The following is a 27449-nucleotide window of genomic DNA, read 5'->3' as shown; positions in this document are numbered from 1 at the left end:
CTTCCCCACTGTCCCCTCCTGTGTGGTCGGGGGCACGTGCTCGCTGGATGTGACCACCAAATGTCCCAGGAAAGTTCACAAAGCCATGGTATTGGTTGCTGGTTGGCGCAGGACGAGGGGAGTTTTCTCTGATCCCTGCTCCTGTGCCAGGCCCTCCCCAAAACTGCTGGCATTGGGGATGGATCATCCTCTGTGGGGGGCCGTCCTGGGCACCGTGGGATGTGGGGCAGCCTCCCTGGCCCCCACCCACTCGATACCAGAAGCCCCCCAGTGTGACGATTACAGATGTCCCCAGACATGGCCCAGTGTCCCTTGGAGGCAGAGTCACTGGGGGAGAGGCCCCTGGCTCCGGACCCAGACGGAACACATAGGAAGTCAGCACCCTTGGGTCTGGGCGCCCTGCCCCTTCTCGGGAGGCCCGGGGCCTGTCTCCTCCGTCTGTGTGTTACTGGGCCCGCAAAGTAAAGTTTAATCACATTGAACGTGTCGCGTTGCCTGTGGATGGACAAGCGTTTGTAGAAAACGGCAGACAGAGCCCCAGTGCCTGCTGCTCGGCTTCTCTCATCGGCAGCATCTTGAAAAACTGTATCCAGTGACATCACAGCCAGGATGCCGAGGCACTGACGCAGGGAGGATCGGGGCCCCTCGCCCCCAGGGTCCTCCTGCCCCGCCACCCTGGTGGCTAGGCCTGCAGGTGCGAGCTCCATCCACACTTTGGTCCTCCCAGGAATGCTGTTTAAATGGAACCACACAGTATGGGAACTCTGGGGACTGGCCTTTATCTATCTATCTATCTATCTATCTATCTATCTATCTATCTATCTATTTATCTATTTATCTATCTCTCACTCAGCATAAACATCCGGAGATCGCCCAGGCAGCTGTGCTCATCAACAGTTCCTTCCTTTGCACGGCCGAGTAGACATCCCCGGCGTGGGGGTGCCGCCGTTTAACCCAGCACCCATCCGAGTACGCGCGGGCCGGCTCCTGGCTCCGGCTGTCAGTGACACAGCCGCCACAGACGTCCGTGTGCAGGCTTCTGTGTGCACAGAAGCCTTTATTTCTCTGGAATAAGAGCTGAGGAGTGTGCCTGCATGTTTCATTTTTTAAAAAATATTTTTACTTTTTTGGGTTAGATTTTTAAAAAAATTTATTGTCGGTACCGGGGATTGAATCCAGGACCTTGCGCATGCTAAGCATGTGCTCTGCCACTGAGCTGTGTGCCCCCCGCATGTTTCGTTTTTTTTTAGAGAATGCAGGAGTGTCTTCCAGAGAGGCTGCACCATTTTACGTTCCCGCCAGCTGCGGACGAGGCATGGTCATTTATTTTTATGATTCAGTTACGCAACGCTGTTTCTGTTCCTCAAGGGGGTAATAATTCTTTTTTTCCATCCAATCTACATTTCGTGGGCCCTGGGCCCTGGGATAGTGGTTCTCAGCTGGGGCAGTCCTGCCCCCAGGGACACTGGGCCACGTCTGGGGACACCTGTGGTCGTCAGAATTGCAGATGCTCCTCGAAGAGCCAGGGAAGCTGATCACCCCTCCGCCGTGCCAGGGATGACCCCCCCCGTGGAGAATGACCCCGCCCCGAATGTCGACGTGCCACGGCTGAGAAACTGGGTCTGATCCCTGCTCACACCACGCACCAGAATAAAGCCTGGTGGGTCAGACAGTGTAAACCAGGCTGACCCCCAGCGTCTGTGAGTCACCCCTCCCTCCCACTCAGATGTGTGTTTAAATGTGTGCAGCATCCCAGGACCTCAAGGTCAAGTGGTCATGGAGTGCAGTCTCCCAGGGTCAGTGCAGTCTTCTAACCCAGGGGGTCTCATCTGGGGAGACTCTGTCCCCAGGGGACACTGAGCAATGTCTGGGGACATCTGTGGTTGTCATGACTTGGGGTGGGGCACTCCTGGCCTTGAGATGGGATCAGAGCATGACCTGGCCCCAGTGTGGGCAGCATCCAGGTTGAGGAAGCTCCAGGTGTGTGTCAGTTCAGCTAAGGGGTGGGGCGGCGGTGCGAAGCCCAGGAATCAGGAGTCCTGGGGAGCTGGTCCCGGCTGGGCTGACGCTCCCCCAGGTAAATCAGTAGCCCACTGTGCTCTGTCTGTTTTGCAGTCGGTAGAGTGGGCTAGCTGCAGAAAAGTAAAGGCAGATTTCAGGCTTTCAAAGAATGTCCTATTTGGCAATAAAAAGTCCAAGTCTTGTCTGGCCCTCCAGGGAATTGCACTGAGTGGCAAAGGCCAGTCCCCAGAGCTCCACGTACAGAACATCTCTGAGATGCCGAAGTCGTGGAGATGGAAGAGAGATTCGTGGTTGCAGGGGGCGGTGGCCTGGGGGGGTGTCTGGGTAGAAAGGCAGACACCAGGGTCCTTGCGGGGCGGGAAGTGCTGTGTCTCTCGCCCTTGGTGGATTCCCGTGTCTGCACAGGGCATAAACTTGCCAAGAACAAATCACAAAGAAGTAAAACTGAACAAATCTGCATCAGGTGGGTGGTCGTCTCGGTGCCGACACCACGGCTGTGACGCTGTCCACGCTCTGACCCAGCGGCCACCGGTGGGGAGACGGGGTGCAGGGCGCTCAGACTTGCTCTCTGCGATTTGGTGCAGCAGCGTGTGAACCTCCAGTGATTTCCATCCGAGTTTCGATTAAAAAAGATCCCTTCCACACTGCTGGCTCCCTCCTTCCCGCCAGACACCCGGGCCCCTCTCTGGGTCAGAAAAGGCCCAAGTGTGTCTGCTCTGGGTGCACAGAGCCCACGTGTGGGCTTCCAGAGGGCTCTGATTCAGCAGAGAGCTTCAAAGCAGCCACAAAACATCCAGCTCAGGGAAAACCGCCCTTGGTTTGGCTTAAAAATACCTAAATTACTCAGCACTAAATATAGACGCTCACAGAGAACAAACGGGGTGGCCCCATGGCGTGTTTTCCTTGGAAGGCCGGGCAGTACCGTTCAGTACCCACACTTGGGGCGTCCACCAGGTCCCCAGGAGCCCTGGCCACCTCGGGGACCCCAACCGCGGCCTCCCTCTTAAGCTCTAAGACCCTGAGCGCTGCTCGCTGTCTGTCTGTCCGGGCACAGCGCCTTGCGAGGTTCCCTCTGGGCTGGGTTATAACCCGGGCCCCAGGGACGGCCAGAGAGGCTGCATTGGGGGCTGCAGGTGCACGCGCGTCTGTGAGTGTCAGTGCACGTGTGAGCCTGTCTCAATGCGTACTTGGGTGTATATGAGCGCGCACAGCGCACGCGTGCAGATGCGTGTGTTTACGTGTGCGTGTGCACAGGTGCAGGTGTGCGCCTGTGCATGAGTGTGCCATGTGCCTGTGTGTGAGTGGCGGAGCTGCCGGGACCCAGACACGCTTGCATCACCGCAGCCCAGGCAGCAGACGGGAGCCCTCGTCCCAGCCAGTCACTGCCGCGTGGGCTGCGTGCCTCCCGGGGTTAGGTCAGCTCCCGCGGGACGGGCAGCGCGCTGAGTCAGCCAGGAACATTCCTCACCAGCTGCCTCTCCGCAACGGGCACGTGACGGCGGGCACCCGACCTGGCTGGGCCTGCCGGGGCCCAGAGGAGCTGGGGGGGAGGGTGGGATCGCTGACTCCAGGAGGGAGGGGTGAGGCGGCTGGAGCTGCAGGCGGTGGTCAGGTCCCGACTCCAGGGTCGGCCTCTGCGGAGAGGCGGGTTCAGGCCTGGCAAGGCTGGGGACACGAGTTGGGGTGAGGTTTGTCTAAAAATAGGACCTTCACAGATGCCACCAGGCCCTGGCTGGCCTCCCAGGAAAGGGCCGGGAAGTCACCGGGGTCAGGCAGCTCCCGCAGAAGACTCACGGGCAAGTGTCTGGCCAGCAAGGACCGTGAAGGCCCCGTGCATTGGGACCTAGCATGAGGCTGTGCTGATGCCACAGGCAGGGTCATCACCAGAATGTTACAGACCTGAGCCCAGGCGCCAGGCTCTGGTACACAGGGGACTGAGTACTCCCGGGCGGGGGCGGCGCCTCTCCAAGGTGGGCTGCAGGGATGGCAGGATGGGGGCACCTAGTCAGAACAGGGGCACTGCAGACAGGGGGCTGGGTCGTCCTCTATGGGGGCCGTCCCGGGCACTGTGGGGTGTGGAGCAGCCTCCCTGGCCTCACCCACTCCATGCCTGCCGCAGCCCAGTCGTGACAACCACAGATGTCCCCAGACATGGCCCTGTGTCCTCTGGGGGCAGACCCACCCTAGGGGGAAAACCTCTGGGTTAGATCAAGCCTCATTTTCACAACCAAAGAGATTCCATCTAAAAAGCCATAGAATGAAAAAGAAAAGTTACACAAATTAGTGAAAATGCACAGAATACTGATTCTGTCACAGAGAAGTGACATTTTAGCAACTGAAGAAACAGAGTGAATGGAGAAGCTCAACGTTATGACCATAGACAAATACTGAGAACTTCTTCATGGCAAACTGGCGAAACAAACCCGAGACCACGGACCTAGGAAAACCTACGGCAACGGTTAGTGGGCAAGCGAGCTCTTTGTCATGTTGCTAATACCTTGGTCGTCGGGTCTGAACTATCAGGAAAGGACTCGCTCGAGCAATTCAGGTAGGAAGTAATTTAACTGGTAAAAATCAAAGTGAATGGAGCGAGGCCTCATTAGCAATCGAGGAAAGTAGGCTGGAAGAATCGTGGTGACCACTTCATCTACCCAGAACACCAGGGGGGCTGCTGACGGAGCGCCACCTGACGCAGGCAGCGATGCGATCGCCCACTACCCTCTGGTCCTGTTGGCCAATCTCAGCCTCATAAACTGGACGTCAAGAGCTACAAGGCTGTCCTCTTAAATCCCCTGTCTGGGCATTTATCCCAAGGGGGGGAAATCAAAAGAAATAAAAAGCCATATGTAGAAAGGTGTTTACGACGGTGTTATTTATAATAGAACGAAACCACATGTTCCTTGGTAGGGGAATGGCTACTTCATTGGGACGTTTTCCTGGTGAAGCATTAGGCTGCCATTATAAATGGTACCTAAAGATGTGGAGCCCAGGGGAGGTGTTACATGAAAAACAAAACAAAACAAATCTAGATCGAGCAAAAAAGATAAAATTTTGGATTGAGGGGAAAAAAAATCCCAGGGAGATGGACAAAGTGCGGATGCACACAGCAAAGTCCTGTCACATGACAGTATTTGTGGATAAAGGCAGAAGGGGTGCCTCCAAGTGACAGTCTGGTCAGTGATTGCCTTTATAATTTCCTTTAATTAAATGCTTTCTGTTAAGGTATAATTTTTGTCCAGTAAAATTCGTGCTTTTGGGCGTGCAGTTGATGAGAACTTACAAACGTACACAGTCCCGCGGCCAGCACTGCCATCAAGATATGGAGAAACTCCATCAGCCTAAGAAATCCCCACTGTGTTGCCGCTCTGTGTTGCTGGCCCCTGCAGACCTCGATCTCTTCTCTGTTCCTGGAAGTCCTACAAATAGGGTCCAGTGGTGTAGAGCCTGGTTCCTTTCATTCAGGGCACTGTCTGCACGAGTGACCGCGTGGCTGGGTCCATCGGCATCGGGTCATCACAGGACCGTGCCCCTGGGTGTGGATCCATTCACCTGCTGCACTGTGTCTGGGTTGCTTCCGGCATTTGGCGATTGTGAGCAAAGTGGTGGTGAACATTCATCTATGGGTTTTTGTGGGAAGCGAAATTTCCATTTCTCCTGGGTAAACCCCTGGGCGTGGGGTTTCTGGCTCCTGGGACAGGTGTATGTTTACCGTTACGAGTTAAACATTTTCCGTTTCCAAAGTCACTGTGCTATTTTGTATTTTGAAATAATCACAGACTGACAGGCAGTTGCAAAAATAGTAGAGTCCCACGCATCCTTTTCCCCGCCTCCCGAATGGTGACATCTCATGTGACTGTGGGACACGGATGCTGGGCTGTGCTCAGCCTTTACCAGCCCTCCCACGACTCATTCATGTGCAGAAGGGACTTTTGTCACCACTCACCCCTCCCAGGGAAATCTGGTCTAAACATTTCCTGTCCCGGCCGCTGTCCCTGACTAAGAGCCAGGTTCCTCCCTCCTGCACCCCTCATGGAGCTGGGCCACCTGCTATAGACCTGCCCCATGCCACCATGACTACCTGCGACCCCAGCAGACAAGGTTTGGTGTAAATGTTTGTGAAGTGGACAGATGGGCAGAGGCAAGAGAAAAAGTGTGACAAACTGGTGACGGCATCAGGGGGAAAAAGCCTAGGGCTCCAGCTGGCAAAGCTCCAAGGTGGCTGAACTCTCGTGTTTATCAAATCCTAGAGGTCTTGGTCAGCAGAGGGGACATACAACCCACCATAGTCCGGGGTGTCCCCACCCCAGCCCCGCCGGCACTGCTGACCTCGGGGCCGGGCCCTTCTCCATGGGGGGCCATCCTGGGCACTGGAGGGGTTAGAGCAGCCTCCTGGCCCGCACCCACTCCATGCCAGGAGGCCCCTAGTTGTGACAATCACAGGTGTCACCAGACATCACCCAGTATCCCCTGGGTGCGGAATCTAAGTCTTTTATGGAACTCTCTTATTAGAAGAAATTTTGCAGCTAAGAGATGTTCATCTAGGCAAATGCAAACAGTTTTTATGGAACTAAAATGGTTCGGTTTGAACTGAAGTGGTGCTGGATGAAAACAAGTTCGTTTCACAAGGGGGCTTAATTTTCTTAGCACCTAACAGCCCTCTGGGACTGGGAGGGGTCACATGGGGCCAGACCTCCCCCTGAAGCTCAGCCAACAGCACGTGTGAAAGGGGAGAGAGCGGGAGGTGGGGCCCCTGGGGGAAGTGGCGGACCTGAATTCTGCCCCAGATCCCAAAGCTGTGTGGCTTTGGGAAAGTTACCTCCCCTCTCTGAGCTCTGGTGAGCTTTGGTCAATGCTCAGAGTTATACTTCCTCTCAGTGCAGGCCCAGCGAACCTCCAGGTCGTCCAGATCCTGTGCCAGGGAACAGAGGCCCCAGGGGCTGGCAGCCACAGGGGGCCCTCTTTCAGTAACCCTGGCAGCTGCCAAATATAAACATAGCTGCCGGGGAGACTGAATGAGACCAGGTGACCTGGACCTCCTGCGCCAGCGCACGAGGGAGGGCCAGTTTTTTGCTAGCACTGGGGTGGCCACTCCCCTCACCTGCGCAGGGGCCGGGGCGGGGCAGGGTGTCACAGAGCCCGCTGGCCTGGGGCCGAGTTTGAAGTCGATCATATTAAAACGAGGAATGGAGGAAAGTGGTGAGAGAGCCGGTTCCGAGAGACCGGAAGTGGCCCCTTTTCCAGCTTGCAGGCCCCGCCCCTTCTGAGCCGTGGTGCAGAGGTGAGACTGGGTTCCTTTGAGCTGGTCTCTGGGCTTCAAGAGTCCACGATGCTGGTTACGCTCAGTCGCTTCCGTGCTGCCTTCGGACATGGTTAGGGGCCTTCCAGCATCTGGTGACCCTTTGTGGCATAACTCCCCTGCCGAGCTCCCAGAGCAATCAGGTCTTGGGGATCAGTGATAGACTGTCCTGCTGAGGGGCCCCAGCAGTGCCGCACGGGACAGAGGAACTTAGAGGCACTGGAGGGCTAGTGAGGTAAGGAAGGATTTCCATCCAGGATCCGGCTTTCAGGGCTACCCGGCTACCCTGGGGAGGAGGGTGTGTGGAGAGACTGAGTGATAGCTCTATCACTCAGGCCCCCCAAGGCTGGGGGCGCAGAGGGTGAGATCGGGGCGTCCCAGGGGGAGGGCGCTTGCTGAGCTCCCGCCTGGTGTGAGCGGGGATGGAGTGCTGCCTTCTAAGAAAAGGAAGCAGGCAGGCCCTCACAGCGGCTGCAGCTGAGTTCTGAATAGCGGCAGCCCCTGATGCTGGACTGAGGGGACCCTCAATCGCTAGTCGCCCCAGATGCTGAGCAGAAGTGAACGCGAATCCTTTCTGGTGGAAAACGGCATAATATGAGGCTTCCAATTGTTTCTACAAACAAGGCAGTAGTCACAGTGCCTAGCACACAGTTGGAAGTGACCAGGCATACGAGGAGCCAGGGCCACGTGAACGAAAATCAGCAGGAAAAACAGGCAATACAAGGAGGCTCCCAGGAGTCCCACGCCCTGGAACTGACATACTCTGAAATAATTGTGTTGCTTCTGTTCCACAGGTGAGACTGGAATTTTAGCAGCAAATTGGAAAATAGAGAGAAAGAATGCATGGACATGTGGAAAATGCTAATATCCAAAATGAACACAATGGGAGACGTAGTATTGTTAAAGACAACGGAAGAGAAAGTCGGTGAACTGAAAGATAGGAAATCTCCAGAATGAAGCATGGAGACAGACGGAGAGAGGCCACAGGGGACAAGGTGAAAGGCACAGAGGACGCAGCTAGGTCTAACACACACACAACTGGAGCTCTGGAAGACGGAGAGAGAGAATGGGGCAGAAGCAATCTTTGACGAGACAGTGACTGATAATTCCCCAAAACTGATAGAAAGAGGACTCCAAGCCACAGATTCAGGAAGCCCCAGAGCCTCAGGCAGGAAAAGTATTTTAGAAACAGACAGAGAAATGGCCAAGAAGCACATGGAGAGGAGCTCAGAGGTGCTCAGTGATTAGTCTTTGGAGGAAGTATAAATGATAACCAGAGTAAGAGACTGTTCCATGACTGTCTGGGCGGAAAAAATTTAAAAGACCAACAACACTAAGTACTGGGGAGGCTGTAGACACACCGGAGGTTCCGCACGTTCCTGATGGGAGTTAGTACAATAGTACAACCACTCCAGAAAATGGGTGAGCAGATTCGTATAAGGCTAAATACATACCAAAGCTATGACCCAGCAACTCCACTCCCAGGGACTTACCCAAGATAAATAAAAAACTATTTCCACAAAAGGACTTGTACAAGACGTTCATATGTCTGTAGCAGCAAAGATTGGAAGTAATCCAAATGCCTGTCCACAGGAGAATGGATAAACAACCTGCAGCAATTCATGCCACAGAATGGGACTGCACAAGGAGACAGAGGGACCTACTGGCAGATGAAGTCACGTGCATGGCTCTCAAAATACTTTGTCAAGTGACAGAAGGCAGACATTAGAAGCGTTCTCTATCTCGACTGAGGTGCTGGTGTACACAGGTGTACAGATTTGTCAAAGTTCATCAAACTGTGTATGTAAGATCTCTTCATCTTATGGAGGAGGAATTATAGCTTAATAAAACCAGCTAATTATAAAACAGACAGACAGACATAAGCTGGAGGAAAAAGGACCAACAACATGACGGATCCGGTGAAAATTCTAGACCCAGTGAAAATAAACTTCAAGACTTAGGGTAAAATAAAGAGTCACAGGAGCCATCAGTTCAGTACGCGCCTCCACCCAGTCCATCAACAGAAGATGCTCTGTGCGTCTGCCTTGAGAATCCTGTGACACTGTTCTCAGCTGTTTTGGTTATTGGGGCCCAACGATCGGAGCTGTAGGTACTACTTCAGGAGGTCACTCATTTGAATTGTGTGATTTTATACACCGGAAAAAAGGAAGTCAGCATCTGAAAAAATATGTGGACCTCCCCATCTGCCACAACTGGTCCAGGCCAGAGTGATGGGGCCCCAGAGACCTCGGTGCAGCCAGCCCCTCCCTGCTTGGGCTCCGCAGGGCTCTCAGCAGGCCAGGCAGACTCTGGTGCCCCCCAGGGGGCATCTGCTCCGTTCCCCATCCCTCTATCCCTCCTCCCAAACACTGGAGCAACTTCTGAGAACACATTCGGGTCTGTCCCTGCCCTGCCCAAACACCACCTGGGACCTCTGCACTCTGACAAAATCAAGTGCAAAGTCAAAGCGTGTCACTTGCTTCCCACTGCCAGGAACTCCTCCTCTGCCCCGTATCCTGCCTGCTGTGGACGGAATGTCTGTGACCCCCACAAAATGTGTGTTGAAGCCTAACCCCCTGTGATGGTATTGGGAGGAAGGGCCTTTGGAGGGCGACTAGGTCAGGAGGGTGGGGCCCTCGTGAATGGGATCAGTGCCTCATGAGGGGCTGAAGGGACCAGAGGTCTCTTTCTCCACCATCTGACCCCATTCTCTGGGTGTGGGTGCTCCCTGGGGGACACCCTGTCATCCTGGGCCTCCTCATGTGGGTTCACCCCTTGTATGGGTCCTTGAATCATGCCCAGGTGGCTGGCACACCTGTCCACCTGCCTCTGCCATGGGCTGGCAGTTCCTTGGGAGAATGTCTTTCTCAGAAACCTCTTCCACCCTGGCACCTTGAATCATCTTTACCATAGTGTGACCTCTCCACTTAAAACCGTCCCAAGGTGAACTTTCATAGAGAAGTGAGACGTCTCACATCCATGGAGTCACATGCTGTGTGTCCCTCTGCGTCTGCTCCTCCCCCTGAGCACCGTGCTCTCAGGGTCCGTCCATGTGGGAGTGGGTGTCAGTGCTTCTCTCCTTTTCACAGCCAAGTAATATTCCGTCATGTGCATGGAATAACATTTTTAAGCAAACGTTAAAAAAAAAAAAAGAAAGCAAAGGAAGAAAAAGAAAAGCCCTCATCCTGCTGTTGCTGATGTGGAAGCCACATACTTCTCTGGTCAGAGGTGGGGTGGAAGATGGAAAAACCAGTGGTTTCTTGGAGTCTGACCAAGAAATATAAGATGCGCATTTTGGCTTGTGGACAAGAACACTGGAGCGCCGAGCTTCGTGAAGGCCACGCACATGACGACAGAGTGTGTCCCCGGTCCCTGTGACGGGCGGGGACCCTGGTGCTGGCGCCCCCGAGGGGTGACCGTGCCCGAGTTTTACAGGTGCAGAGACTGAGGCTGGGGGACTTCAGGGCGTTAACAACCTTCTCAAGACCGCGCAGCTGATGGAGGCTGGGCCAGGGTTTGAATCTAATTCCCAAAGCAGAGCTTACTGAGAGAGCAGACCTTGGGGCAGCCGGGCAGGTCCCAGCACACGGCCCGTCCCCCATGCATCCAGAGGCAAGCTTCGGAGGCCGGGGGCACGGTCTCCGCATGCTCCAGTGCATTTGGCAAAGCATTTAGACAGAGGCTGGTCCAAGTTCTGAGGGTCTCCACGCATGGGGGACGGTGCCAGGACCTTCACATGGCTTCTTTCTTTGGGGAAGGGCCGGGGCAGAATGCTGGGGACATGGACGACACTGGCGCTGGGCCTGGGACAGGCCTCCGCAGCCACTGGGGTCAGAGAAAACCCCGAGTGAGATGTAACAGCAGAGTCTCAGCCTCGTGCCTCCCGTCTGCTGGTTGGGAAGTGACCCTGAGGCTCTTGGAGTCCTGGACATTTTCCCCAAGGAACTGAGCGGACCATCCTGCCAGCTTCTGGCGGGGCTGTGCGTGTGTACCCGAGACACCCGTGCGTCAACGCCTCCGCTCCCTGTGGAGGACCTCCGCATTTCTGGGCTGGCGCTTCCTGGGGACCGAGCCTCCTTCCTTCCTCCTCGGCGAGTCCGAGGGACAAATGGTGCTCGCTGAGGCGGCAGGACAGGCCTGGACGCAGCAGGCGCTCAGATGTCTTTGGGATCCTGCGCTTTCCCGAGGTGCTTAGCATGACGGCGCGTTCAGGCTGCTCACTGAGGGGTGCCTGAGACCTCACTGGGGGTGGGTGGGCTGAGCCTCAGTGTCCAAGTGGGCAAAGCCAAGAAGGAGCCCAGATAGCAGGCCTGGGGTAGCCTGGCCCCTGCAGGGACCCCGGGGCTCCAAGGCCTGAGCAGCAAGGCTGATGGGAAAGTGGATCACCTCCTGCCTCCCTGGCCCACAGCCGGGCACCCAGGGAAGCGCTGACCCACCAGGCGTGTCTCCCGCGGGCAGACTCGGAGGCTGGCATTCCCCCGGGCCCGGGACCAGAGAGAGCAGACGTGCTCCCCTGCCCAGCCTGCGATACCATCTCCACTCTCAGAGGTGTTTTCCGCCTGCACAGGAAGCAATGACAGCAAGACACAAAAATGCCTGCATTCCCCCTGAATTCCGCGCATAGCTCTCATAGCTGGGACGGGTGCCACTCCTAGCCTGCCCGACAAACCGACACCCCAGCCGCCAGCGCTGTCTCCTTACCAGCAGAGAAAGAACGGGATGCCAGGGGAGGCTTCTGAACGTTGGCTGGCTGGGCTGTGCAAAAGGAAAAGAATGTGAAAAATGTGGCCGGCTTGGCAGAGGCCAGGAGAGCAGGGCCTCCGAGGAGCGAGGAGCGGCTCCTGGTTCTGGGGGCCCCAGAGGAGGTGCAGCCTGGAGCCACTGCGGACCCCTCCCCCGGCCCTGTTGAGAAGGAGGGCGACTGGAGGTCTGGGCTGGGGAGGAAGTGGTGTGTCTGCACCCAGTGCGGTCCGGGAGGACACCCAGGCCCTGGCCGGGCTGTCAGTCCCACACACCCAGTGTGGGCCCGCAGCCCTGGGGACTCAGTGTGAGGCACGCTGGTCCCCAGGAGGCCGCGGCCAAGTCTCTCCCCCGAGGCAGACGCCCTAGGCTGACTCTCCTGCTCACAGCAACCAGGGCTGACGATGCTGGGGGACGACAACAGTGGTTCGGGGGCAGCGCCCCGCTGACCCGCTGCTCCTCCGCCTCTGAGAGACGCACCTTCCACAAGCCGCCGGGCCCGGGACGAGGCGGCCTAGGACCGCCCGCTGTCCTGAGGAGGACAGACCGGTTCAGGCCTGCCCCCCCAGCACTGCTAAAATTCTCTGCGGGGGGTCCCGGGTGCCGCGGGGTGTGGGGCACTGTCCCTGGTCCCCACCCCCTCGATGCCAGGACCTCCGCGTTGGGACAGCCACAGGCGTCCCCAGACGTTGCCCCGCGTGCTGGAGGTGGGGGACGGCATCGCTCCTCAGTTGAGAGCCACTGCGTCAGAGCCCCTCAACAGGGCCCTCATTTCAACACTTCTTTCCTGAATTTTGCTGTTTAACCGAGAATCACAGGAAACAGGAACGAGGGTTTTCCTTCAGCGGGTGATGGGGATTTCAGGGCCCTTCCTGAGTCTGGACTAGCGCACCCAGTCTCACCTGTGGCCTGGAGCGACCGCCCTGGGCCGTGCACAGGAGGCCCCGCCTCTCCCAGTGTGGTGGGTGGGGGGTGACCAGCAGTTACAAGGTACTTGTCACACCGACCTTCACCAGCAACCAAGAAAGGGCTCAGCAGGAGCTGCGCCCACCTCTGTGATGACTCCCAGCGACCCAGTACAGTCCCCTCTCTCAGACTGCGGACAGGACTGAGAACATGAAGGGATATGGATCTGGGCTGGGCCGTGGCATGTGGCACACATGACTGAGGGGGCCTGACTGGGTGACTGCCCTAATCAGGGAGCAAGTGTGCAAGGGATTCCACACAAGGGAGATCCTCTGCTGCTGGCTTTCAAGACAGAGGTGACAAGAAATGGGGGTGGCTAAGAGGGGAGGGGGGCCTCGGTGCTACAGCTGCGAGGAACTGAATTCTGGAACAGTCTGAACGAGCTCCCAATGAGACATTTCGACTTCAGCCTGGTGATGCCCTGAGCACAGCAGGTAGCTACACCGCAGCCTGCCGGCTGACCTCCAGAAGTGAGCTGCAAACTGCTCGGTCTGTGACTGCTTGTTATGTGGCACAGATAGCTGATACACTGGGCTGGGGAGGCCAACTGGGGTCTCCTGGTTACTGGATTGGCTTCTTTCTAAGACTCTCTGTGCTCAACGCTGGTCATGGGGCCCCAGATAGCTCCAGGTGGTGTTCACTCCTCCCGCTGAGTGTGGACAGGACACTGAGCAAGGGGCCATTCTCTTTTGTAACAGCCCTGAGGGGTAAAGCACTAAGACCAGAGGAGTTTCCAGCAGCTTCTCCATTAGCGGCCAACTGGCTCCCCATGGTTCCCAGAATCTGGGACATGTGTGCCACACGCATCTCATCTCTGATGCACAGGAAGTCGGCCTCAGTGAACCCCAGCTCAGAGAGCCTGGCTGCTTCCAGGCAGTTCTGAAACGTCCCTCTCCCAGCCTCTTCATCCAGGCGGGTGGACGGGGCTTGTGCAGCCAGCGAGCTGAGTCAGAGCCCCAGGAAGGTGGCCTTGCAGAGGGAGGGGGCGCTGGCAGCGGGGGCCTGCGTCCCCGTCTCCCTGTCTTCAGAGAGAACAGAAACAGCCTTCATTTTGCTTGAAAACTTCCGGAAAGGGTAGCTTTACAGCTCACCGAGCTTCTGAATTCTTTCCTCCCGGGGCCTGGTGGTCCGACCCCTCATCCCCGCCTGCCACCAAAGAGGAGAGAGAAAAAAATCAACCTCCCCCGGCCCCAAACACAAACCTCCAGCCAGAGCCAGCAGGAGGACAAACAACGCTGGGTGAGAAAGCGGGCTCTCCCCCGCCGCCGCCGGGGACAGCTCCTCCGGTACACGTTGTTCCGAAGAGGAGGAGGCGGGGCTGAGAGAGGAAAAAAAATCCCAAACCAAAACAGAATGAGATGCGGTTTGGGAGAACAGGCTCTGGGCTTCTGTTAGGAACCAGCCGCCTCCTTGCAGGGCCGGGGGAAGCTGGCTGGCTGATGGCTGCGTCTGCGAGCACCTTGATCCCCGTGCAGTTCTTGCGCACCTGCTGTGCACACCAGGCCTCAGTCTTGCACACCTCTGGGGGGACCCACGCACCACAGTTCCTGGCATAGAAGCCCAGAGAACGGGGGATCTCCATCAGGATGATGTCTGGGGACATCTGTGGTTGTCCCAGCTGAGGTTGCTCCTGGCATCGAGGGGGTGAGGCAGGGCTCCCACCCCGCCGTGCCCAGGACAGACCCCCGCAGAGAACGACCTGGCCCCCCGTGTCCACAGCGCCGAGGGAGAGCAGCCCTGCTCCAGCCTCCAGAAACGTGCACGCAGCCTGGACGGCACATGCTGGGCATCAGGGCGAGAAATTCAGAGGGAGGGGTGGGTACCTTGCGGTGTCCCCAGCAGTGCGATGGGGTGGCCTCCTGGCCTTGCCCCCGGCCCCAAGCAAGGTCACACCACAGAGGGGACCTGCAGAGAGCCATGGGCACCACACCAGCATTCAGACTTTACTACGAGGGAGACAAGAACTCTCTGACCTCCCAGCAACCAGGAGCTGAGCGAGCAACTCTGGCCCCCATCCCACCCCACCCCACCCTACCCCACCCCACCCCTGCCCCCAGCCAGGGCGGGCTCTGGGTTCTGGGCTCTGGGCTCTGGGCTCCGGGCCTGCCGCTGGGCCTGAGGTTCTTCAGGGTCATGGTCACCCTTGCCTGGCTGGGTGGGGAGGGCTGGCCACGTGAGGGCCTTCTGTGACTTTGGGCACCATGACCTTTGGTGGGATGTGCGGCCGTAAAAGCCCAGCTGGGTCTTCGCCAATCGAGCGCTTCCCCCCAGGAGGCCTGCGCCCCCCAGAGACCAGCATCTTGTGACTCCCTGTCAGCTGGTCCTTTTGTGCACAGGCTAAATCGTGCCCTCTGGCAGCTATATTTAGAAAAGGCTAGAAAAAAGGGAATGAGTGAGGTGCCCACAAGCGAGGGGAAAACAGAGCGGCAGGGCAAGGGGCTGGGAGCCCTTGGCCAGAGCCCGGAGGCCAAGAACGAGCCGCCGTGGGCGCAGGCGGACAATGAGCCGTGGTGACGCACGGTGACGGTGCGGCTGATGCGCGAGCAGAAGAAAAGGCCCTCTCTGTCCACCCGGAGGCTGACTGCAGTCATATGAGAGTGTGCAAGCCAGGAGCCGGGCCAGGCCAGCTCGCCCAGTGCCTGTGTCTCATGTCACCTCTGTTCTCGGCTTCCCAGCACGGAGGAAGTACGTCACCCCAGCCCCCAGAGTGAGCAGCTCTGAGCCAAAGGGTGGGAGCCTGGGAGAGACGGGAGGGCAGGTCCAGGCCTTCCTACCTGAGCCCAGACAAACTCCTACACATCCTGCAAAACCCTGTGAAGTGTCATCTGCCCTGAGAAGCCCCTGGTCCACCGTCCATGCACAAGGCTGAGCCAAAACCCTCTCTCGGGGTGTCCACAGCTCCCTGTACATTCCTTGGGCACTGCATTTCCTGTGGCTGCTGTCACAGACTACCACAAATTTGGTGGCTTAAAACCATACACATGGATTCTCTCACGGTCCTGGAGTCAGGAGTCTGACTCGGGACTCACGGGGCTAAAACCCAGGCGTGGGCAGGGTGGGTCCCTCTGGAGGCTCCAGGGAGAAGCAGCTCCTGCCTCTTCCAGCTTCTAGAGGCGCCGCATCCCTGGCTCGCGGCCCCTCCCTCCATCCTCACCGCCAGCAGCGCAGCATCTCCTGTCTCTGACTCTGACCCCCCGCCTTCCTCTGATAAGTACCCTGTGATGACACGAGGCCCCTAGGGAATCCAGGGTCACCCCCCATTCCAGGGGCCTTAATTTAATCCCACCTGCAAAGTCCCCTCTGCCCCGTGAGGTGACACGTCCGCAGGCCCTGGGACCAGGACATAGGCATCTTTGGGGGCAGTGCCTGGGAAACCTGGCACCAAAGGGCCATGTGGATGCGTGGGACTGCTGGCTGCAGGGCAGGGGTTTACCAAAGAGGTTCCTTCCAGGAACTCACTCTGTCCCCAGGGTCAATCTCTCTCCCAAGACAGGGCCCCCAGGACCAGGCTGCAGGGGCAGAGCACCTGGCCACACCTGATGTCCACAGTGGGTGCCACTCATGGGCATGTGCCCAGGATGGCATGCTCTGCAGAATGGGGGACCTGCCTGGGGCACACGTGCTACTGAGCGCAAACCTCGGACCTGGGCCACTGGCTCCAGGCCTTTGCTCTGGGCTCTGGAAGGTTGGCCAACACGCAGCGGACTGAAGGTTCAGCACCAGAATGACCAGGGGCTACTTAGCATCTGGTACGCCACCTCTGAAGTCGTTAGAAGGTCCTGGAGCAAAACAAACTCAGAGAGGCTCTTCCTACGGGTTAGCTGTAGGTAAGGACATTTTTCATGTTAAAAAAGAAAAAAAAGGGGGGCCATCAGTGTGCTTACCTGAGCAGTTTTAGAGACAGGCCTGCATGGGAAGGCAGAGTCTGGAGGGGGGTCTTACCTGAGCAATCAAGCCCCGGGGACACTGGCGATGTCTGGGGACATCTGCGGTTGTCACGACTGGGGGCTCCTGGCATTGAGGGGGTGGGGGCCAAGGAGGCTGCTCCACACCCCACAGTGGCCAGGACGGCCCCCCACAGAGAACGATCAGGCGATGTCAGCAGTGCAAGGGTGGGGAGACCCCTCCCGGACTGGCCTGGGAGTGTTCCAGCCACTTTCCTGGAAAATGTACACAGTTTTGGTCTCGTCGGGTTCAAGTGAGAAGCGCAGGTGGGCTGAGGCCCCTGCCATGGCTCCTGTGCAGCTGCTCCGTGCTACGCTGCACACCTTCAGTGTCATAACTCCCAAGGGCCCCCCACCGGGTACCCCCCAGGTGAGGATGTAGGTGTCTGGGACCGAAGGTCAGTGCCCTGCACTACAGTGAAGTGTCAGGATGTCTGGGGGGGACCCCTACTCGGGTGCTGCCCTAGTGTTTCTGGCTGGGAGCTTGACCTTGAAACAGCACCGGCGGTGGGGGTGGGGGCGGAGGAACAGCTGTCTTGGTCTAGGCTGCAAGTTTTGGCCTCAACCGAGCTGCTGCCGGGCTGCGTGCTCATCGAGGGACATGGACCCAGAGTACGTAGGGGATTTTGGTGTCTCCTGTGGAAACTTCTGGACAGGGACGACCTCGGCTACCCCTGCTGACGATCAGGCTGCACTGAGCGTCCGTGACCAGGACCGAGGGCACTCGGGGCCCAGATGCCTGAGAGGGGCAGCAGGGGTGCTGGGGGCCAGTGCTGGATTTGCAGAAAACCCCCAGTGAGAGTGGGTTAGTCTCGGCTTCCCAGTGGCCTCGGCCCCAAGAGGAGGTTTCTGCGACATGCACGGAATTTCTAACAATGAGATCGAGTGTCTGCTTCTGCTCACGCTGACAGCCCCTTCCTCATCCATTCAAATTCCATGACGCCTTTTCTTGTTCATATAGAGACGCAGCCAAGGGCTGGGCTGCCCGGGAAGCGGCCCTCATGGGAAAGGGGAACCGTGGCTGCCATGGGGTTGGGGGCCCGGCTCTCAGAGCCAGCACTGCACACGGGAGGTGGAGAGGATGCCCAGAACGCTAGGACGTGACCTCATGGGATTCTCATGGGACTCGTGAGGGCAGCTGACGGGGTGGGTGCGTTCCCGGAGAGGGCCAGGCAGAGCTGCTCGGACCTCTGACTCCGCCCCAGAGACACTCCTCGCTGGCCTGATGAAGCAGGGAGCTGTGCTGAACAAGCTCACATGGCGAGGAGCCGTGGGTAACCTCTAGTAGCCGCCCGAGGCCTCCAGCTGACAGGCGGAAGGCACCCAGGACCCAGTCCTCCAGCCACAGGGTAACGAATTCTGCCAACACCCCCTGGGACCCTGGAGCAGACTCCCTGCCACAGTTGAGCCTCTGGGTAAAAGTGCAGCCCAGCTGACACCCAGCTGGTGGCCTGGCGGGACGCTGAGCAGAGGACCCAGCTAGGCTGTGCCTGGACGCCGGATTCACAGAAATTGTGAGATGATGAGTGGGCAGAGCCTGGGGTAATCTGTTATGCAGCATCACTAACTAACACAGTGGAGGAGCAGGACCTGGAGAGAGGAGCTGGGCCCGGGGAGATGGAAGGAGATGTAGCCTGAGGTGACCGCCAGCACGCCCTCATTTTCCCCTACTATGGCATGTCAATCGGCCTTCCCCCCCTGAATGAATTAGCATGACTGTGAAAGTGGTGTCAACAGGAAACTAGGCTCCTGAAAAAGGAGTCACACCGCCTCCTCCTGACTCCAGCGGCTCTGACCAAGGTGAGCGCCCTGAGGAGACGCGGCTGTGGGTCCTGCTCTGAGAAGCCAGCCCCAGCCCGTGGAGCTGGGGGGCAGCAGCGCTGGGAGGGGCGCTGGGCCGCAGCCGGCGTGACCGGCGAGGTTGTGGCAGGGGAGGAGCCACGCTGCTGAATACAGGGCTTTGCCGATTCACCGTCCAAGTCCAAGAGCCATTTTGCAAGGATGTCTTTTATGACACATACCTGGAACCCGAACCCGGAAGTCCAGGACGTTCCTGCCTCATCCCAGGCCGTCCATCCCCCCACCACTTGCTGGACATGTGCTTGGCGGGTCTCCCTTGCACCCAGATGGGTCCCACGCCGGGCAGGGGGTCTCTGTCACCTGCAGAGGCCGATCCTGGTGGGACCGAGACTCCATTCTCTAGTTTCACCGTTCGCTCCTGCACCACAGGACATTTGCAAATGTCTGCCCCTGTCTCCTTGGTGCAGCCACGAGACTTTGGGAACACAGGAAACAAATCACTGCGATTCAACCTCTCTGACACCCGCCGTCACTCTGCCCTGCGTCCTCTGTATTTCCCTTTTGAAAACTTTGCCAAGATATAAATTCAGAAATCAAGCAACTCACCACTTAGTGTTCACCCATTCAATGGTTTTCTGGTGCGTTACCTTACTAATTTTTTAAAAATCGTGGTAAAAAATATATATGTGACATAACACTTGCCATTTTAACTATTTTTAAGTGTACAATTCAGTGGCATTAAGTGCATTCATGTTATGGTGCAACCATCAGCACAATCTAATTCCAGAACATTCCATCACCCCCAAAAGAAGCCCCATCCTCATCAGCAGTCACTTCCCCTCCTCTCCCCCCCAGCCCCTGACAACCAGGAGCCCCCTCCCTGTGTCTGGGGACTGGCCTGTTCTGGACATTTCACATCCATGGACTCACACACTGTGTGTCCTTCTGTGTCTGCTTCTCTCCCTGAGCGTCGCGCTCTCAGGGTCCGTCCACGTGGGAGCGGGTGTCAGGGCTGCTCTCCTGGTCACGGCCAAGCGATGCTCCGTGTGTGGAGGGACACGTGTGTGCCCGCTCAGCCACTGCTGGGCACTGCAGCTGTGCCCCCTTCTGGGTGCTGTGAATGGCGCTGCTGTGACGTCTCTGTACAAATGCCTGCCGGGGCGCCGGGGCTTGTAGACTCCACCTTCCCAGCTCAGCTTCTCAGCGAAGTCCCACGGTGGTCCCCATCCTGACTCTCTCCGGGGAAAGTGGCGATGGCCCACAAGGCTCTGTGGGGTCCTATCCCGTTGGGCGTGGCTGTGCAGCCTGGGAGACCACGTGATGGTTAATTGCATGTGTCAGTCTGACTGGGCCACGGGCTGCCCAGGTACGTATGTGGGCCAATGGTCTTCTGGATGCTCCTGGAAGGTGTTTCTGGATGAGACTGCTGTTAGGCTGGGGGCTTTGAATAAAACGGGATGCCTTCCAGGATGCTGGGGGAGGCTCACCCAGTCCCTTGAAGGTGGGAATAGAACAAAAACCTGGCCTCTCCTGAGCAAGAGGAAATTCTTTGCTGGAACTGTACCCCATAGCCTCCGTAACCAATTCCTTAGAACAACATTCTCTGTCTCTATATACGTCCAGCTGGCTCTGTTTCTCTGGAGAACCCTGACGAATACAGACTGCCCAGTGCTTTGCAGGCAGAGAGAAATGAGCTCAGGACTCTGGCCCCTCTGTCCACCAGCCCTGCGCCTTGCCTGAATCTCTGCTGCTGAGCGTCAGTTTGCCCACCTATAAAGTGGGGTTAAGGACCTGCTCCCCGGGGCTCCCACGAGAAATGAGACGAAGCAACCAGGCCTGGCACACAGTAGCACCTGATAAGCATCTACCGGGGTGCTGAGCGAGGTCAGCAGTGGGCCAGCCGGGTGCCTGGGAGTGGGGCCGGGGCCAGGCTGGAGGAGGCTGACGTCACTGTCACCGCCTGGAGCTCTGTTTCTCCCTGCCGGCAGGTGATGTGACGCCGGGACCTAATCCCACAGCACGCGGCCATGTGGCTGCCGCTCGAGCCCCTCCCCTGACACCTGCGCCTGGCTGGGGGTGGCTCTGTCGTGATCCTCCCCACGTGTGTGTCCCGCAGGACCAGGCACAGGTGAGCCCTGGTCTCCCCGTCAGGGAAACGCTCTGTGTACCCTGGCTTCCCTGCCGGGACGCCTGAGAGGCCCAAGAGCTGGCGACCACTGGGAACCGCCCCTGTTTCGATCATCATTTTGGTCACTGTCATTCCTGGCTGGGCTGGGGTGAGGACCGCAAGGCACCCGCCTCGGGCCCAGTATCTGACGGGTGCTGGAAACTCAGTCACGGCGATCACATATTTTCATGCGATAAAAATACATTTTTAGATGTCAAAATGAATACAGACTATCCATGATGAATCAAATACCAAGCTTCTCATGAGAGACAGGATCTGATAGGGCTGGGGTCAGGGCGAGACAATACCTTTTTTATTTGAATTTTTAATCTCCATCGTGGATTTTCTTGGCATTAATTTTGATTTTTAGGAAATACTGCTATGGTACGGCATGGCTAAATATAAAATAGATCAACAACAGGTTTCCACTGTGCAGCACAGGGAGCTACATCCAATATCCTGTAGTGACTTATGATGAAACAGAACATGAAAAGGAATGTATGTAGGTACATGGATGGCTGAAACAGTACCCTGTACACAAGAAATTGACACATTGTTAACTGACACATTGTAACTGCCTATACTTCAATAATAATTTAAAAAATTAAAAATAAAGATACTACATGGAGATGACTGAGTTTTCCAGTGCCCCTTAAATTCTGCACGGGGGGCGGGGGGGAGTGCCTAGCCCTCCTCGCCCTGGGCCGGGTCTGCCCCAGGACACTTGCAGGCTGCACAAATCAGAGGTGTGGCATCCTCAGGGGCCAGTGAGGCCCAAGGAGAGTGCAAGCTGGGGCAGGATGACCACTATAGCTAGTGACCACCCCTGGGTGGGCCTGGCCTGTGTCAGTGCCTACAGTCCCTGAGGAACTCTTGTCCCCATCTCACAAGTATGGGACGTGGAATGAACCCTCCAGATCACACCCTGGATGGTGGCAGGGGCCTGGGGCCCAGGGACTCAGTCGTGCCGCCACCCCCCCCCCAACCCCTAGCAACAGCTGCTGCCACTCAAAGGCCGTCGGGACTCAGGGAGTGAGAGCCCTGTGCCCGGAGGCATGCAAGTCAGAGCTGAGGGTGCTGGAGGGGAGCTGGAGAGTCTGACCCTGCTCGGGCGCAGCTGACTCTGGGGCTCTGAGCCACGTGGTTCGCAGAACAGGGTAGGAGCTGTGGACGAAAGCCCACCTCGCCCCGCCGGGGCCATGAGCAGGGGCTGGAGGGGGTGCTGGTCATCCCAGGGGCCGTGACGGGAAGCCCCACAGAAAGATTCTAGGGCGAGGGGAGCAGGCCCCTGAGATGTCTCGGAAGCACATGGTCCCTGAGCGGTGGGGAGGGAGCCCCAGGGACCTCCGGCTTCTCTCTGACCCAGGGTGCTGCACTCCCAGGGCCGCGGGCACTGGGTCCATCTCCAGGACCCCCTGGCTGCTTGGGGCACACAGAGCCCAGAGTGCTGTGGGTTCAACCGTGTCTGCCAAAAGATGCATTCAGGTCTTAACCCCTGACACCTGGGAAGTGGGCCTGGTTTGGAAATAAGGTCACTGAAGATGGACTTAGTTAAGATGACGTCGCAGTGGGGTCGGGGGTGTTCTTAAATCCCATGATGGTGTCCGCACGGGAAAAATAGATGGGCACACAGGGAGAGGCCGTGTGAGGACAGAGGGAGAGAGTGGACCGGTGTATCTGCAAGCCAAGGAATGCCAAGGGCTGCTGGGAATGACCAGATGCTGGAAGAGGCAGGAAGGACCCTCCCTGGGGCCTCCAGGGCCTGCCTCACCTTGTCTGCAGGCTTCTGGCCTCCACAGCCACGCAAGGCTGCGTGTCTGTGATTTTAAGCCCCAGTCTATGGTACTCGGCGATGGCGGCCCCAGGAAGCTACTATGGGGTGGGGTGGGGTCCCCCCTCGGCCTCCTGTGCCCTTGGGCCTCACGCCTGCTGTCCCTCCAGTCGCCTGCTGTCCCTCCAGTCGTGTGAAGCAGGCGGTCCCCGTTCCACCCGGCCTTAAGAGCCCCGCAGAGAGGAGGCAGCGAAGCCGCGGGTCCAGAGCTCAGCCCCGCAGCCCCAGCCCTCCCCTCCCCTCATCAGCGCGCCCACAAAGCGTTTGAGTCGCAGCCATGCAACGTCCGCCTCAGAGGAAGGCGCCCGATGCCCTCTCCGCCCCAGTGGGTGCGGGGTCAGTGGCAGCTCAACCACGCGCTCTTCGACGGCCAAGGGGGCCAAGGAGGAGGCCCGCTGGGAACACCTGGCCTGAAGATGAGAACGCGACATGCAGAACGCCGCCGGATGCGGGACGCCAATGCGGGACGGCGCGCGGGGAGGAGGGCGGGAGACGCCTGGAGCCAGAGTCGGACGGGCACCCCCCCCACCCCCCGCCCTCCTGGGAGGGGGGTGGGGGCGGGAGGGGTGCGCTCGGGCGCCGGGCCGGGCTCGGCCGCCTCGGGAGCCGCGGGGTGCGCTCCCCGCCGCGGGGAGATGAAAGCAGCCCGCCCCTACGTGTCGGGCAGACCGGGGGTTTGAACCCGGGCTTCCTGGCTCGGAGCCCGGAGTTCTCTTCACGGTGACAAACCCCCGCGTGTCACGTGTGCATGCAGTACTCTGGCTTGTTTGTTCCTCTTTGGGGAAAAAAAGAGATTCCAAGCTCATGAAGTAAGATAACAAGCTACATACCTTTTTCAGTTTTTCCAAGAAGCAGCACCGCTTTAACCTGTTTAGAAAGAGAGACAAAAATAAATCACGGTTCAATTTTTTTTATACTTAATTATCTTCAGCATTTTTTTGGAGAGATACTTGGCTGCCACCAAAAATGTGGCAATGGATTTGGAAACGACCGTGTCCTCCAGAGAAACTGGGGGTCTTCCAGAGAATTCCCTTTATGTTTTACAAGCAATCCATTCCGGAGAGACAACTGTATTTCTTTGGGTGGGGTAAGGGTGGGGAGTCAAGCTTTCTTCTGGAATTTGTATTATTCCACTTCGGGACCCAGGGACCCCAGGCCTTAAAATGGAACTGAGCCTTGACATGTAACACTTGGGGTTTTTCCACGTCTGGTTTTCTGCTTTGATGGAAGCCACGTGCCAGAGCAAAAAAGGGAGAGGCGGAAAATGTAATCTCAGGGCAAAGCCATTAACCTCGGGTGGAAGAGGTGACAGGCCTATGGGGGCAGGAGGGCAAGGGATCTGAGGCTGGCCGCCCTGGCCGTGATGGGCCCCAGGGTTGGGGGGCGGGGGGCGCTCTGCCATTTTCCAGGGGATGGGGCGCCCTGCTCCAAGTGGAGTCCTGGACTAAGCCAAACCTCTGATGATCGCCGCACGCAGCGCGAGGGCTAACCTGGGGTGTCAGGGCACCCCGAGACTGAACGCCAGCCTCCACCCTGCTCGCCACGCTGCACCCGCTGCCCTGGGGATGCACTGCCCGCCCAGGGAGGCACCCACCAAGGCCAGCAGCAACAGGCGAGCAGTAACCCCGACCCGTCCACACGGCCGGCACCTGCCTCCCGTTTGTGGAGGAGCAGGCTCCAGGCTCCAGAGGCCTGTCTTTTGCGGTGGGCTACACATTCGGCTTGGCCAGGCGGAGCCTCCGCCTGTGGTCCCAGGTGGGGCCCCCGCAGCTGCCGGGCCACGGACCGCACTCCAAATCCAGCAGTTAGACGACCCTTGAGTTGGAGGGAGGCCCGTCCTCGGGGCCCATCCTACTGGGGGCTTGCCCCGGGGAGGGCCGCAGAAGCCGTTGCTCCTGGCCTCACGCCCAGTGCAGGCCGGACTTCCTGAGCTGCGGGTCTGCCGGGGCGAGGCTGATTCCCTCTGGCTCCGGAGGTCCCCATGGTCTCCAAGAGCCAGCCCCTCTTCCTTTGCAAACATGAGCTCTTTCCACAAACCAGCGGGGGGTTTTTTCCACCTGCACAAAGGGACGTGATCTGCTGCCACTCCTGAGACCAGTCCAGAGACCAGGACTTCTCCCGTTGGCAGTGCTGACAGTGGTCACTGCCTGCGGGGGCCGTCCCGGGCACTGGGGGGGGTGGGGTGGAGCAGCATCCCTGGTCCCTACTCATGCGATGCCAGGAGCAGCCCTAGTTGTGACGACCACATATGTCCCCAGACACTGCCCAGTGTCCTCTGGGGGCAGAACCACCCCCAGGTGAGACCCCTGTCCTAAGGAAGTGCTGGGAGAGACACAGGCCCAGGAGTAAGGCACCCAGTGAGGAGAGAGCCCCTGCCCCAGCCCCATTTGGCCGGTGGACCCCAACTCCTATTGAAGACGCCCTGGGCCCCTGTGGCCTGGCGGGGAGACAGACCTCCCCAGGGCGGGGTGCCTGGGTGGGTGGGGGGCGTCTCACCATCAGCCCCTCCTCCCTGCGGGGGCGGGCCCCCGAGAGTGTGCTGAGCCCGCCTTGCGGGCGACAGCAGGCCTGCGTGGGAACCGGGACGGGGGTGTTATTTAGGGTCGGGCCTCCTTAGCTGCGGAGTCTGTATTTGGGAATTCACCTACTGGCTAGAATTTATTTGTCACCCCAAATTGATACTCGGGGGGGTGCAGTCATCTGGGGACACATGCAGAGCAGTGACACATCTGAGTCACCGACAAGCAGGTTCCCAGCTGCGGTGGAACAGGCGGCTCTCTGCCTTCTAAACCAGGGTCCTTTCCACCATTTAAGACCACTTTTGTTGTTGTTGTTGCTGCATTTTTTGCTTTTTGATGGGTGACTCTGTATCTGAGATGCCCCCCAAGTGCTGGCTGGTGTCCCAAGCCCAAGAAGGCCTTTTGGGGAGAAAGTACATGTGCTACATGAGCTTCGTTCAGGCGGGAGTCATAGCCCTGTGGGCTGTGAGCTCAGCATCAGTGAATCCACAACGTATGTCAACTAAGGTGTCTTTAAACAGAAATGCACATCCTGCGACGTGTTGATCGGTTGACAGAAATGCACCCAGAGGCTCACGGGAGCGTGACCCCGCGTATCCCCAGAAGCAGCGTGTACCATAATTTATATTGTCATTATTAGTATTATGTGTGTATATAGTTGTCCTCTATGGGGTGTTTCAGTTGTTCCAGATTCCTTCCCAGCTTTAAAATAATTGTACCACAAAAGTCTATGCACGTAAAACGGACATCCATGCACAGGAAACCGTGTATGCCTCTTTCCTTTTTTTCCCTGAAGACGACCTCCGTAGTGTAAACCCTGAATTTAAAGGTATAGAGGACTGGATCCAATATCCAGCTCAACCTTCAAAAAGACTGCAAGGAGCGGAGGGTGGAGCTCAGCGGTAGAGCACGTGCTTAGCATGCACGGGGTCCTGGGTTCCACCCCCGTCCCTCCATTAAGTAAGTAAATAAATAAGCCTGATTACCTGCCCCCGCCAAAAAAAGGCCAAAGCAGAAAGGCTGCAGCCCGGTCCCACTGGCGCCACTGAGGCACCCCCACCAGCCCTGGGAACCAAGCGTTGTGGTTCTTGGGTCCGACACCTGTTATGCAGAGATCATGCCTTTTAAAAGCGTGTACTTCCATGTCACCACCACCTGCGTCAAGACACAACATTTCCATGGCTCCAGAAGGCAGCCCTGGGCCCCCTCCTGGAGGGAGTCACTGTTCCGATGGAACTGTTTATTGTGATGGTCAGCATCATTTTCAGTGTCCTCATCAGCCCGACTTTCACTCCTGAAGACGGGAAAGAGGGGACAGGGTCTGACGACAGGACGAGATGTCTAGGTGAGAAGGAAGAACTGCCTAGAAAATTCTAGAAGGTTCTGGGGGAAGACAGCCAGCCTGCATCTGCTCAGAGGGGTGGAGAAGTCAGTCTTCCTGGCCCCAGGTGCAGGGAGGGGACTTTGTGCGAGCACCGGCCCTGGCTCGGGGCACTTGGCTGGACGTCTGCCCACTGGCTCTCTGAACCTGGAAGCCCTGTCTGTAACACAAGGACCCACAGCATCGCTCTGGGGGTCGTGGCGAGGCCCAGAGGAGGCCAACATGGTGGCTTAGTGGTGCCGCGGAAGTCACCCATCGATCTACAGCGACGGTGATAAAGATAACACGACGGATGTAACCTACAACACACAGGCACGCCTCGTTTCGCCGCGCTTTGCAGGTACCGAGGTGTTTTTGTTTTTTGTTTTTTTTTTTACAGATTGCAGGTTTGTCGCAACACGTTTTGCAAGGAATAAAGGGTGTGCTGCTGTGCACTGAACGCAGAACGTGGATCTGGGGACGGGGTTTCCTCCTGGTGGGGATTCGGTGGAGACTACCGAGAGGAGCACAGGGACTGAGAGCGCGACACGGCCTGGGGGTGGAGCAGCGTGGCCCGGAGGACGGAGCCTGCAGCGGTGAAGGGAGCGCCCTGCCGGCACAGTGCCTCTGACAGCCGCCCCGCTGCGGGGGTGGGAGGGGGACGCCCCGAGGGCAGGAGCCGTCGTTGGGTCGACAGGCTTCACTGCCGCCCGCGAGAACGCGCGGGGTCACCCCATCGGCACCTTCCAGACGGGGCTCCCCCTCCTCCCCAGCCAAAGCTGACTGGCTGGAGGCTCTGATGAT

The 27449-nt window shown here is 57.9% G+C and overlaps 1 protein-coding gene and 1 long non-coding RNA gene across 4 annotated transcripts in view; one reads left to right on the top strand and one right to left on the bottom strand.

The window, feature by feature from the left end:
* Positions 1-27449, bottom strand: part of GNG7 (G protein subunit gamma 7) — a 128109-nt gene that overhangs the window by 7094 nt on the left and 93566 nt on the right. Inside the window, exons 3-4 of one of the 2 annotated variants that reach the window (XM_032466073.1) lie at positions 23597-23633; positions 12020-12073 (exon numbers count right to left, since the gene is read on the bottom strand). The gene's annotated coding sequence lies outside the window, so the exon portion shown is untranslated. The remainder of the gene's footprint in view (positions 1-12019; positions 12074-23596; positions 23634-27449) is intronic. The other variant, XM_032466071.1, reaches the window with a different exon arrangement.
* LOC116659070 lies at positions 91-26196 on the top strand. 2 transcript variants are annotated; one of them, XR_004314375.1, is made up of 3 exons: positions 91-1982; positions 18593-18597; positions 26186-26196. It is a non-coding gene; the product is annotated as an uncharacterized LOC116659070 (long non-coding RNA). The 2 variants fall into 2 exon arrangements; XR_004314374.1 differs by lacking the exon at positions 91-1982 and adding an exon at positions 4617-5469.

Source organism: Camelus ferus, chromosome 22 (assembly GCF_009834535.1).
Source record: "Camelus ferus isolate YT-003-E chromosome 22, BCGSAC_Cfer_1.0, whole genome shotgun sequence".
Taxonomy (NCBI): domain Eukaryota; kingdom Metazoa; phylum Chordata; class Mammalia; order Artiodactyla; family Camelidae; genus Camelus; species Camelus ferus.
This window is presented reverse-complemented; position numbering and strand designations above follow the sequence as displayed.